At 46.0% G+C, this 14,463-nt stretch overlaps 1 protein-coding gene across 5 annotated transcripts in view; it reads left to right on the forward strand.

The window, feature by feature from the left end:
* The window catches only part of DOK5 (docking protein 5), a 224,556-nt gene that overhangs the window by 38,552 nt on the left and 171,541 nt on the right, over positions 1 to 14,463 (forward strand). The gene's annotated exons all lie outside the window — the stretch shown is intronic.

A 14,463-nucleotide genomic window follows, 5' to 3' on the forward strand; every position in this document is an offset into this window, starting at 1 on the left:
CCTACACTTCTGCCTGCTGGCTATGGAATCAGGGGCCCCACAACTCCCTCCTCGGGTTCAATAATTTGCTGGAACAACTCATGGTACTCAGGAAACCACTTTACCAGCATTTACCACATTGTATAAAAGCTACGACTCAGGGACGGCCAAATGGAAGAGATGCACAGGGCGAGTAACAGAGAGGAGGGTCTTTGAGGACGTCCCATGCCCTCCCCGGGCCTCCTACCCTCTTGGCACCTGGATGTGTTTACTGATCCAGAAGCCCTTGAACCCTGCCATCCAGGGGTTTCTGTGGAGATTTGACTATCTGGCCAGGGGTTTCGTTACACAGGCACAATTGATTAAATTACTGGCCATTGGTGATTGAAGTCAATCTCCAGCCCCTCTCCTTTCCTAGGAGTGAGGGTGCAGCTGTGAGTACCAACCTCTGATCATGTGGTTGGTTCCTCTGGCCCACAACACCTCATGGGCCTGAACTCATGGTTGAAAGGAGCTCATTTTGAATAAGAAAAGATGCTCCTACGACTTTGTCCTATCACTCAGCACTTCCCAAGGGTTTCCAAGCTCTGGCCAGGAACCAGGGACAGAAGTGAAATACGGATTACTTATTCTGTCATACCCGCGTGCCTATGGAATGTTGTGCTTAGATGCTGATTGATGGTCTCTCTGTACCCGCCAGAGGTAAACTCAGCACCGGAGCAGCGCCTGATGCATCATCAATAATTGGTATTTGCTGAATGAGTTGCATAATTGAATTAAGTCAAGCATTTGCTCTGTGAGAACCAGAACCGAACAGCTTTCTGCTTTGAGTGTGAGTCCTTGGTGATATTCAGACAGTGGAAAGTTCCCTGCCCTTAAAATAAACTTGAAAATAAACCACCCTTTTCTTAAGCAAGGCTGAGTGGGTTTTCCATTCGCCACAACCCAAAGTACCTCAGCTAATGGAACCCTGATAAGCCTGGAAGAGTACAGGAAATGTGCCTGGCACATAGTAGGTGCTCAGTAAATATTTTCTACATTTTCCTCAACTGTGGCCTCTTTGAGGGCACTTAACTTCAAAACTCCAATAAAAAGTTTGCGACTGCTAATGGCATAACTGTGTTTAAGGTCAGCATCAGGGGTCACATTTGTTGTGGCCGCAGAATTGAAGCACTTAGATGCAGTCGTGTTAATGTCCAGCCTATCAGGCTTGAAAAACTGTGTGGCTAAAGGCTTGTGGACTGGCTTAGCCATGGCTCACCCCACTCACCTCTCAACCCTGCCCCCTGCACCTCCCAGGTGGAACTCAACTCAGTGTCTCCCATTTTGAGCTGGCGGAGGACTGAAGGGATGAGGCATTGTGAAGGGGAGTCCGGGACCAGGGAAGGGGAGTGGCTTCGTGCCAAAGCAGGAAGAAATGAAGGGCTGCTGCTTCCTGCAGTGAAGATGCGACCGGGGTGTTTGCCCCTCCACCCTGTGGTTCTCCTACACAAGTCTGGTCTGTTTGCTAATGTCAGCGAATACTTGCTGGTCAGTGTTTGCCCCAGGGCACAGTGAGATCTCACCGGACTGGCCCTGTGAACGACCTGCGGCGCCCAGAAGCCCAAACTCTGAGGCTTTGACTGCACACCCTGCATGGGTGACCCGCTTTTAGGACCGCCTGTCATCATGAAACAGACCCCTGGAACCTGAGCCCCTCCTATCACGGTGTCACTGTGTGCAGAGTGCCGAGGAAGGGGCTGGCTCTTCTTCTTTCACTATCCCGTGGGACGTCAGAGGCTCAGCAGTTGGGGAGCTAATGTACCCAGCATCACACAGGAGACGGAGCGGAGTAGGCACACCCTTATGCAGAAGGAGGGTCTCAGAGAAAACATTCACCGAGACACCCGAAGAGCAGGTAACACATTATGTTTTTGTTTCATTATTTTCATTCTTTAAGGCTTATATCATTGCCAGGCCTCTTTGTGAGAGGTGAGAAATGGAAAAATCTAGACACGGATTGGGTTTCCAGATGTCAAACCCTGTTCTTTAACTTTTTGCGAGTTCCTCCCTCTGTAACGTGGAGGCCTCCATCCCTGGTTGGGAGAGTTCAGTTGTCTACATTTATGGAGAAACCCAGAGTGGCAGCTCCCTCCACTCGGACACGGACCATGAGTATCCATTCGCGGGGGACCGCTTAAAAATTGTGCTGCCTATTTTCACAACCTAAAAATTATTATAATAATTCAGCCAATCCAGAAGAACCTATGCACCCCAATGTTCATAGCAGCACAATTTACAATAGCCAAGAGCTGGAAGCAACCTAGGTGCCCATCAGTAAATGAATGGATCCAAGAAGTATAATACATATACACAGTGGAATTCTATGCAGCAGAAAGAAAGAAGGAGCTCCTACCCTTTGCAACAGCATGGATGGATCTGGAGAGCATTATGCTGAGTGAAATAAGCCAGGTGGTGAAAGACAAATACCATATGATCTCACCTTTAACAGGAAGCTAATCATCAAAACAAACAAACAAGCAAAATATAACCAAAGACACTGAGATTGAGAACAGGCTGACAGGGACCAGAGGGGAGAGGGGAGGGAATTTCAGGGGAAAAGGGGAAGGGTTTATGGGAACAAGTATAAAGGACACATGGACAATAACGGGTGGGGGTGGAAACGGGAGGGAGGTGGAGAGGGCTGGGGGGCTGGGCTGGGGTTGGGGGAGAAGGCAGAAAACTGTACTTGAACAACAATAAAAACATTCAGGCAGTCGTGTGAGTAATGTAGGCAACCCCTTCATCTTCACTGCGAGTACAGATGCTGTGGTCAGCCTTGCAAGTGCTTCCCACTTGGTGATTCAACTTGTTTGGAAGGCTCGCCTGCAGATTTGGGGCCAAACACTAAGAAACAAGCCACTTCTTTATTTTCAGTGTGGGCACGTGAGTGGGCAGCGTTTCCTCCTGGCAGTTCCCAGCTGCGGCCTCCCTTGTTTTCCTTCTGCTCGCACCTCCTTCCCGCGTCCCCTCGCTACGACGCTCTACTCTTTTCCATCTGGCTGCTCCTCTTCGTTCAAGTTCAGTCCTCTCTGATCTCCACTCTGATCTCCAGCCCAGACACCTGTGGCAAAGCAAACCAGGGGTTTTTCAACCTTCTCCCGCATTCCTCTCTTCTAGGTTTGGCGAGGTCAGATCAGATTTCACCGTGGCCAATTTGAGTGTTTTCCTTCCCCTAGTGATGATGTTGGGTAAAGGTAGGCTGGGCCCAGAGCGCCCTTGGCCTGAGGGGTGTCCTTTCGCTGCATCGTGACGGGCAAAGACCTCAAGTGGGGACAGTGACAGTCTGGCGCCAGGATCCACGGCGTTCTAACTGGGGAATATTCAGGGGAGAAATGTATTTGTTCCCTTCGATCCACCTCTGGGTGCCAGAGATGCCAGCTGGCAAGTGGAAGAAATGGGGAAGCTGACGAGTCAGGGATTAAGAACATTACAAGGAATGACCGCCTCCTTAGAATTTGAACCTTTCTGGCTGCACACTCATGGTTTGATTAGAAATCCAGTGAGCATCTGGCGGAAACCAAGTATGCTTGGTTAAAAAGAAAAAGAAAAACAACAAAAGCTTGAAGACACACAAAAGATGTCCAGTTGCCGGATGCCTCTGAGAACCGTGTAATGAAATTAAACCATGTTTTCCGGAAATACCTGGAGCCTCTCAGTCTTTCAGGATTAGATCGCTCTTCGTACACATGGAGTCCCGGCAAGGACAGTGGGCCTCTAGCATCACGAAAGCAGCCTTTTTCCTTTTTTTCTTTCTCAGTACCCGTGTGAAAGGCAGGTGCAATTTCTCATTCAGAGGGGGAGAAGTTTGAAGATTAATTGCTTACTGCAGAAAAAGTAATATCTATGAAATAATGGGGTTTTATTTGTCATGGACAATGTTCATGAAGGTACAGCTCTCCTGGTCTTTTATTTACTAAGAAGTGATTCAGAATAGCTGAGGTTTCTGTATAGGAGTGATCGGGATGCTGAAATAATCATACTTTCAACAGAAAAGACAATCCAGAGAATGTCTTTCATTAAGATTTCTCTGCAGAACTGAAAGCAGGAGCAACATGCCTGGACACAGGGATTTGGTCTTTGAGTGAGGTGTGGGCTGTGGTTCACAGGGGCAAACCTCCGGCTGGCTGCGTGGTTCCAAACTTGCCTTCTCCTTGGGTGTGGCGGCTTTAAGAATTTCACTTTATTTTAGCCCCCAACAAGGGTTAGTTCTCTTGTGGTCTCAGGAATGCAGATACATTTTAATTGTCTACTCCCGTGCTTAGAATGTCATGAAGTGTCTTTCAACCTGTAGTTCCTCGGCTGTCTCCAAGAAAGTGGCCTTTGGCTCGCTGCTTGCACAGAGGCCTGTGTTGTCCCGGCAGCCACTGCGAAATACAAATCCAAGAGCAGACCTCTCACACTGGGGTCATTACACGGTGTTTGCTCCCGCAGTCGCTAAGGGGGCTGCTGGCAAAGGGCCTTTTGTTACTTTTTCAGAATGGAAACTGGGAATAACGTTGCATGCCTAAGAACAAAATCGAACTCAATGCCAGGGGAAGGTGGAACTGAGTAGAAATAGACCCCAGAATGAGAGAGCATTTAAAAAACAAATCTAACCAAGTAGCAAAGGGATACATGGGAATAAGTGGAGGCTTTAAGATTATGTATCAATGTTAAGTTAGCCACGTCTTCATTGCATTTGAAAACGTTTGCTGTCTGCTCATCGTGATCCGGTTACTGTAATTAGAGACCCTCACGGAACTGAGAGTCTAGAGAGAGACAATGAAATGATCAGAGTGTAGTTTGTATTCCATGGTGGACGGTTAGGGCCCTGGATGTACAAAAAGGGGCCTTTGACATTTCATTTATTTAGCAATTATTTATCGAGTCCCTGCAGTTGGCAAGCACTGTGAAAGAGTTGAGAATCAAATAACAATGAATAGAGACAACTTTCCTCCTCTGCTCATGGAGATGGCATTTTAGGAAGAGTATCTATCATTCATTAAACGTTTATGTGTCAGGCATTGCTCTAGTGCTTTAAATGAAGTAACTCATTTGGTCCTCTTGACCACCCAAGGAGGTAGCTTCTCTTGCAGTTTTCCCATGATGTTCAGAGAGGTTAATAACTTGCCTAAGGCCACACAGCGTGTAGTTTGGAATCAAGAGTTGAGTCTAGACAGGTTGGCTCCTGAGGCCGCATTGCTGACTTCTATTGTACGATATGGGTCTCTCTGTGGTCAGCATGTACATGGCATGGGGGTGACAGGAAGAAGGCCAGCTAGAAGAAGTCACATGACATGTGTAAGAAGTCGCCAGGTGGAAGGGCTTGAAGTAGGAAGACTGCCCCACATATAGTCATTGCTGCCAGGGGCAAGAGGAGGGGACTTTAGCAAAGGAGAGGCCCTGTAGGCGGCTGTGAGCCCCGCTTAGCAGAAAACCTCAAAGTCACATGCAGATTTGGGACTCTGTGTGCGGGGCTGCGGCTGTTACAGCCCTTGCTGTGCTTCTTTTCCTACTGGTTAATCCTCCCCATACCCTCCGGCTTCCCACATCACCGCTGACGATAACTTTTCTATCCAGGCTCAGGTTTGGGCCAGATTCCAGGGGGCTCTGAGACCTGCCGACGGAGTGGCATTTCCTCGGGCTTTGTCTAGACCTCCTGGCCCAGAGCTGATGGCTGTCACCCGACTTGAACATCTTGTCCCGGGACTAGGGGCTCGTCTCAGCTTGCTGGGATCTGTGGCTGCCTGACCCCCAAGCATTCTGTCAGCAGAAATGTACGGTCATCTTGGTGTTTGGCTTCCAACGTGACAGGTACTAGGTTTTACTGCCTTTTAAAGCACCTTGAGTGCGTGTTGCCTCATCAAACAGACCCGACTTTGATCAATTAGCCCTTTTGAACCTGGGATAAAGGGTTTAATTTGGAGTAGACTTTTCTTTATCTAGGGTCTTCTTTTTCTCCACTTTGACACTGTTCACAGTTTGGGCCAGACGTTTCTTTGCAGTGGGGGCACACCCTGTGCATTTGAGGGTGTTTGGCAGCGTCCCTGGCTTCTAACTACTAGACACCAATAGCGATGCCCCAGTGGTGACAAGTCAACATTATCTCCAGACATTGTCCAATATCCCCTGGAGGCAAGTTCAGAACCATTGATCTAATTGGGAGTAATGTATGCTTTGGCTAACCTGTTATAATTAAATTAATATGAAGAGTAATAATAACATAATAAAACATGCAGTTAGGAAAGGCATAGTTAAAGAATAAAATAATAATTAACCTTTTCTGAGCCCTTGCTAACTGCTGGGTACCTTCCACGCAAGCCTGTGTAGTAACTGCTATAACCACCATTTCACAGACGAAAGTATTTGCTCAAAGTCAGACTGATAGTGTTTTCATTCACCTTGATTTTATCCCTGCCTTCCCATTTTTAGAGCTCGAGAAATTCTTCTCTTTATACCAGAATGTGTGATAGGACAAATCATATTTTTACTCTTGATCCTTGTTTTTTATTCGATTTATTTCACAAGGTAAATTATTACCTTGTGTCTCCAGAAATGTCAAAATTAAATGATGAAAACTTGATGTTTGGATTGATTTTATAACTTCAGAGATTATATGTTCTCCAAAAATGCTGTTTTGAAGCAGCAGTGTCTGTGAGCAGCTGCTGTATTAGAATCTTTCTCTTTTTTTGATAATTGTGTCATTGTTTTTTACTATGTTGCTGATGACTTTGTAAAGTCATTTTATTGTCAGGAGTAAATTCAGGTCCTGAAAAATGAATTCCGAAGGAGCTTGCCAGTGTGGCTGGACCACCCATGAACAAAACACAGGTGTCCCTGAAGATTTGCTTTCATTCTGCCATCAGAGATTGAGCTCAGGGTGGTGAGCTTGGTCTGGGAAGCTCAGACCTGATTTCAAGTGTTGACTGCACGATATATTAGTTAATTGATATGACACAGAATGTTGGGTTGGCCAAAACGTTTGCTCGGTTTCCCATTAAGATGTCTCTATTAGCATTCTTCATTCGAAACACTTTTATTAGATGGTATTGTGACAACTGTCAGATCAGCATGCATTAAAAAAGAAACATCAAAATTGGTGCATTTTTGTATAGACATTTTAATAATGAAGATGGAAGAAAATATGCACCATTTAAGGCATAGTATGCTTTAGTATACTTTATTATTTCAAGAAAGTTAAAAATGCAACTGAAATGTAAAAAAACCAAAAATATTTGTGCCATGTATGGAGAGGGTGCTGTGACTGATGGAACGTGTCAAAAGTGGTTTGCGAAGTTTCATGGTGGAGATTTCTCACTGGATGATGCTCCACAGCCGGGTAGACCAGCTGAAGTTGATAGCAATGAAATCGAGACATTAATTGAGAACAACCAATATTTTATAACCCTGTGGGAGATAGCTGACATACTCAGAATATCCAAATCAACAAAGTTATTGGTGACAATAAAAATGCGTCTTTTATTCACGGGAAAACCTGTACAGACTTTTTGGCCGACCCAACAGTTAATGTGTTGCCAGTGTAGAATTCTGCTCATCCTTCAATAAAAACCAGACAAGTCAAAACTCTCCCAAACCAAGATCGAACAAGCACTCGACCTGCGCGCTCAGTCACATCCACCTCTCTGCATGACAAGGATGATTTTCGAAGCTTTGTTTCTTTGCTGTAAATTGTCCATGAAAATCTGCCACCAGTTCCTCCGGGGCCACCCAGGTTTCTTCTCTTGCATTCTTGGCTTAGAATTTTTCTACAGCATGACTATTATTCCTCACCCTTCTGCCCTTCTCTGGGAACATCTGTTCCGTGTGTGTGTGTGTGTGTGTGTGTGTTTAAAAGAGTGCTTTCTCAACCGTGGAATTCATTTCTCTTCCTTTCTTTGAGAGTGGCATTCTCATTTTCTGCACTGAACCTTCTCGCAGAATGATTCTCACTCAGCGTGGCCATTTATTAATATACGGAGGCGCGGCGGGCTGCCCCACTGCACAGGTGCTTTCTGTAATCATTCCTGGGACTCAGCTTCAGAATACGCATTTTAAGTGAAACTCTCTAATCTGGGTTCTTCTCCTCCGACTTGTTATTCACCCCCCACCCCCATCCTCGGCCTCCTCCTCTCTCCCCATCTTCCCTTCCCTTCTCTCTCCTCTACTTCCTTCTCCTTCCATTTGCCACAGCAGATCGATGTCTTTCCAGTGTGGTTAGAGCCTGTTTCTGATTATAGGGATGCATTCATTGGAGTTTATAGGGAAATACAGTCATCTTGAGGTTCTGTGGGTTTAGAACAAAAACCCACATGTGATGTTTTAAAACGCTGGCCTGACAGATAGCCACGGAAGGCGTTCCCCATGGTGTGGTAGACGGTGTTTTGTGGAATGCACTTTTAAAGAAGAATGTGGTTTCATAATTGTTTCTTCTGAAAGAATGACTCTCAATATAATTCGAATGTTTGTATTCTACATATCTCTGATTTTTTTTTTATTGAAATCTTGTATAAAGATGTTAAGGCTTGTCTGGAAATGTCAGACCTATTCCGAGGTGCTTTGATATCCAAGGGCAAAAAATATAAAATTCTGGAAATCTCATGAGTTCTGAGGATGAATTTCTCCCATTAATTTATTCACTCAGTCATTCAAAGATAAAGAAGCGAAGACTCTAATGCTTTCCGAGATCATGAGGATTCAAGGTGATTAAGGTAAAATACGATTTTTTTTTGTATTCTGAGGAGGAAGGGAAAACAAATATGCAGCCAAACAAATGAGCAAGATAACCCTCAGGTACCGATTTTGAGTTCATGTGTGGGAGTTGCTGGGATATTAGATTTGGTAGCTGGGGCGGTGTCTCTGAGGGGGTGATATCATGGCAGATTGTGAGTGCATCGAAGGCTTCAGTGACCTCCATGAGCTTGACCCTGAAACTTGATTGTCTGTCCCTGCCCTGACTTCAGCCTTGACCATGTGAGCTGACTATTATTAGCACACTTGACATACACAGAGGCTTATGAAAGCATTTACAGACTTCTGATTCTAGGACTAGTGACTAGACATATCTTCCCCCTGTTCTTTATGCTACGTACAACTAAAATCCCTGGGCATTATGTGTAAATTGTGTGGGGTCAGGCGTATATATTAACATAAATCAGACCCTGAAAACTCTGACAGTTGGAGAGAAGCAGACGGACTTGGGGCCTTAGGACTGGAGGGACAACACGGCGGTGACTTCCCTGGGTTTTCTTTTGGCCCCATTTATCTCAGACTTGGAGCTAAAGAAGCCAGCAACCTGGACATGCCAGTGGGTACCAATGAAAGTCCCAAGAAAATCCCTTTTCCTGAGCAGCAGACCGGGAACTGAGGCAGCATAGAAATGCAGAAAATGACTGTGCTACATCAGCAAAGCCCCACCCCAGGCCACGCCTGCCAGGAAAGGCTGAGTAAGGAGCCTAGACTTCCACACTGGTGAGACTCTGCAGTGAGTAGCAGAGTTTCCCCTCCCCCCTTCGGTGCTGTGTCTCGGCATTGAAATCACACTGATAGAAGACAGCCTAGCAGGAGAAAAGGTGTGCACATTTCACTGATAATTTTACATTCACGGGGACTTCACAGAAAAGATGTGATAATCCAAACACTGGTGAGGTACAGGGTCATATATACCATTTCACCAAAGGGTGAAAAATTGGGGTGAGGAGACCAGACAAAGGAAAGGGGGTTTGAGCTCCTGGGGGTGGTACGTTATGGGGAAGTGACTAGGAAGTGATAGTAGATCAGGGTTGATTAGTACGGTTTGTCAGCTAGACTCATCTTAGCTCCATCTCTGCTCTTTCTGGTGTGAGAGAGGAAGCGCCTTTATGGATATAAGTCCGTGTCACACTGTTAGAGGGAAATAGCTGCCTTGCATTTAGGCAGGAAGGGGGGGGAAGAGCGCTCCTTCCGTGCTTGCTGTTTCTCAGTTGCCTTCAGCTCAAAGTCATCCTTGTGCCGAAGCAGCGTATTTGGAGCATTGTGTATTCTGATCCCTCGTAAATGTGCCAGGGTGTCGCTCTGCCACCAAGGCAGTGTCTGTCCATGAAGTGCAACTAGGGAGCCCGGACTTTCATCCCCACCCTCTGGTCATTAGCCCTCCCTAACATGGTGTCAGAGGAGACCACGGGGGGAGCCTGGACCTGCACCCTCACCCCGCCGTGATGCTCAGCCGACCCCTTTCCCGGCTGGGGTGCTGTCAGAGGAGGTCAAGTGCAGAGTAGGATTTTCACCCTCGCCTAGTGTGGTAAGGAGACCACCCCCACTCTGAAGTAATACAGGGTACAAACAATCTTTCTGCTGCTTCTCTCTGCCTTCTACTTGCCCTGTAAAACTATGCCCCGTGGTGCAGAGCTGAGTCACCCCCAGGCGAACTCAGAACGAACTCAAGACGACCCTGACTCGACCACTCAAGGCATGCACGAGCCCAGCCACGATAGAGAGGCCAGGTCGGATTAGCACGGCTGCCTCATTATCAGTCATAGTCGTGGGAGGTGGCCAATGGCTGTTGTGCGGAGTTGCTGAGCTCCAGGATGATGTCATACAACCATAGCTCATTGATAGAGAAGGTTCACCTGGGGCGTGAAGGATGAAAAGGAGGCTGCCCTGTGAGCAGCAGTGGGGACCAGCTTCTGGCAAACTCTTCCATCCTCATCAGAGGAGCATGTAGTATTTTGGAGGCTGCCATGTCATGAGCATAGCAGGCAGAGGCCTGACTAGTAGGCAGGGGTCAGGTTACACAGGGCGGGCCACGGAACTGGGACTGAGTCTTGGTGAGTCTGGTTTGGGGATCACTCAAAGACCACTTCGGGAGTCCCTTTGGAAGCCACAGTGAGATCATTTCTTTTTTAATTGCACCGAAGACTTACTGAGTGCGTGTGACCAAATGCCTGTGTTCCGCAAGTGTGCCCACAATCATTATCTCCACATGCCAGGCCCTGTGCCAGGGGCTGGAGAACTGCTTGTCTGTCTCTGCACATGAGAAAGCGAATCTGGGGACTTGGCTTTGCACACTGCCGTTTCTTCTGTGCTTGGAGCAGGACCTCGTACGTACTAGATATTCAGTAAATATTTGCAAAATGAATGAGTGAATGAAGGAATCAAAAGGTATGCCTGAAGTTGCCTGAAGATTGCCAACTAGTTGGATGGTATGAGCCGCCGACTACCATGTGTGCTTTGCAAGGGACGTAAGTTCTTTCAATGCGCTGATTCACCCCATTCTCATGACAGCTGCAGGGGAAAGTAGTATTATTCACTTTAAAAGTCTGATAAAATCTTGCACAGTTGACCCTCGGATGTCACGTCACGTGTTTGGACTGCCTGGGTCCACTTGGAAGCAGATGTTTTCCAATAAATACTGCAAAGGTGTTTTCCTTATGATTTTCTTTTGACAATATTTTCTTTTCTCTAGCTTACTTTATTGTAAGACTACAGTATATAATACGTATGATGTGCAAAATACGTGTTAATCAACTCTTTATGTTACCAGCAAGCTTCTGGTCAGCTGTAGGGTGTTAGTTAAGTTTTTAGGGGAATGAAAAGTTATACACAGATTTTCGACTGTGCAGGGGGGTGGCGGGCTTTGGCGTCCCTGGCCCCTGCATTGTTCAAGGGTCAAGTGTATAAACAGGCTTATCTCTGCATAATTGCATAACCATCATCTTTAACATAATGTTTATACAAACGTAGGTTTAACAGGCGTGGTAAGCTCATGGTTGGCAGGCCCACACTGCACCCTCCCTCCAAGCCCTGGCCCTCCCCCAGGCCTGCTCAGTTCATGGAAACCCATCCTTTCACTTCCTGGAGCTAAAAATCTCGCAGTCATCCTGGACTCTTCCCTTGCTCTCTCCCCTACATGCAGTCCCATCAACAAAGCTATTGGCTCTGCCTTCCTTCCATATATGTCCGGATTCTGCCCACGTCTCATCCTCTACCCCACTTCCGGTCTGGCCCAAATCACCACCCCCCCCATGACCAGTTTCTCTGCCTTTAGGTCTCTACAGTCTACAGAATATAAACTGGATCATGCAGGGTGGGGCAGAAGTAGGTTTATGAACCACTGTTCATGTGGAAAGTAATACAATGCTTAGTATATAATAATGCGAGGATAAAGTTTCACATATAACTGTAGACTTCCTTTTGCCCCACCCTGTATTACCTCTATTCAAAACTGTTCATCTTGTGCCCCATGTCATTCAGAGAGAAAGCCAAAGGGTTTACAGAAAGACCCAGAAGGCCCAATCCGACCCCCTCTCTCCATCATCCCTGAATCTCCGGCCGTCGCCGGCCTCCGCCTCCTTATTCATTGTCCTGCACACCGCCAGGCAGATTTCTGTGTCTCGGCCCATGTTTTGTTTCTCTTGCCTATGGCCCTCTTCCCCGATTCTCTGCATTTACCCCTCATCTCTTCGTCTGTTTCGGGGCTTTGCTCAGATACCACCCTCTCTGAGAACTTCCCTGATTACCCCCCATTCAACATCAAAATACCCACTGCTAGAATTTCTATCCACTTTCCTGGGTTTATTTTTGTTCATGGTACTTATCAGCATCAGACATGTGATCTGTGCACCTTAACACACACACACTTGCATATACTCATATGTGCATTTTCCGTGCACACATATTAAAGTTTGATTTTCTCCTGTGAACCATTTCTGTTCATTTGACTATTAGCCCAGCTAGAGGAGATTAGAAGATGGGAGGAAATGTATTCTTTTTTTAGCCCCCGCAGTAGCAAGAAGAATTCTTGACAGACACCGATTCCATGAGAATTTTGCACAATAACATATTTTTTGCTTGATCATTAGTAAATTACGTATGTTTGTGTATTTTTAAGGGAGGGATATACAAATGAGGAAAGCCGTGGAATAAGGCCGAGGTGGTAGGGAGGGACAGGTTCTTGCAGGTTCGGGAATGTCTTCTTGTGGCTTTGGCTTTTAGCCGGAGGCAGAAGGCAGCCCCAGAAATGTTTTAAACAGTGGATTGATGTGGTCAGACTTTGAAGATTACCCCGCATGTCCTGTAGGACATGGAGTGAAATGCAGCCAGCATGAAAGCGGGGGAACTCTGCCCGCAGTTTAGGACATGGTGACTGAGATTCCGTGGCAGTTCCCAGGGAAGAAGAGAAGATGCTTCGGGCTTCATTAGATGGTAAAAAACACAGGAGTCAGTGATTGATGCATTGCATTGGAAGATAATCTTCAACATCAGGTAAAATCGTGACATAAAGATATAAAAGGAACTCGTTAAAGATTCTACTTCACTCATTCATTCAATGGGAGAACAAAGCAGAATAGTATAATCAGTTCAAGGGGTGATCTGTAGAGTGTTCGCCGTGTGCCAACTGTGCCAGCTGAGGCAGAAGCAGCTTCACCCGGGGTGGGGGAGGGAAGTCGAGGCAGCCCCTACCAAAAGGGACAGGACTTTTGTCTTCATGGACAAGAAGCAGTGTGCGTTTTTATGAGTTAACAATCCAGAGTGGAGAATATCTCCGACAAACCCGACGCGGATCCCCTTGGACGTGTGTGTTGTAGCACGCAGAGCTTCCTGTCAAAGCACAGATATTTTTCCCTGTGAGCGTGGGAGGGGGTGTGTGTGTGGGTGTGCGTGAGGGGCAGGGGTGGAAGGAGGGAATGTACCATAGCTCACAATCTTTGTCTGAGCAACTGAACCATTTCTACTGAGTGCGCATCTGTGATGGAGCAGAAATGTTTAAAAGCAGGATAGACTACTTTTTATACTTAATAATTTACTAGTAGCATTTTCTTTTTATTTATTATTATTATTTTTACTAGTAGCATTTTCTATGATATAAATATTCTTGAACAATATCATCTTTAATGATGGCAATTTCCGGTTTACAGGTGTGCCATAATTAATTAAACCAGTCTCCTGAAACATTCAGTGTTGCCAGTTTCCATGCTGATGAGTTCCATTCCCACATGTTTGCATAGCTCCTTAATTGTTTCCTCGGGGGGACGTTCCCAGAATTAATATTTCCAGGTCAAAGGGTAGACATAATTCTGCCTCTAGAAAGGTTGTCCTCATTTACTTCACCATTAGCAAAAGCCTGACGTGGCCAATTTATTGCCTATGGGGGCTTTTATGGATTTTTAATCTTCTTTATAAAATTTTTATTTTGTGATTCATTATCCCATTTTTTCTTCCTGGTATTATTTTTCTGCAGTGAATTTAAAACGTTACCTTGCTACCTAGCGCAAAACTGTCTTCAAATTAGCATTCCTGGCCTTGCAAATGAAAGGCATGTGATGTAAATGATAGGCCAGGAATCATGTTGTTTGCTCATTAAAATGATTTTTTTTCCCTCCGTGAAACATAGATTCCAAACCAGCTCGTTATTTCGGTAAGTGGAGTTGGTAGCAGCCTACAAGTTCCGATTCAAGGGTGCCCGGGGACCCCTCCTTTTGTACTCTT

Source organism: Artibeus jamaicensis, unplaced genomic scaffold (genome assembly GCF_021234435.1).
Source record: "Artibeus jamaicensis isolate MK-2021 breed Jamaican fruit bat unplaced genomic scaffold, CSHL_Jam_final contig_685, whole genome shotgun sequence".
Classification (NCBI taxonomy): domain Eukaryota; kingdom Metazoa; phylum Chordata; class Mammalia; order Chiroptera; family Phyllostomidae; genus Artibeus; species Artibeus jamaicensis.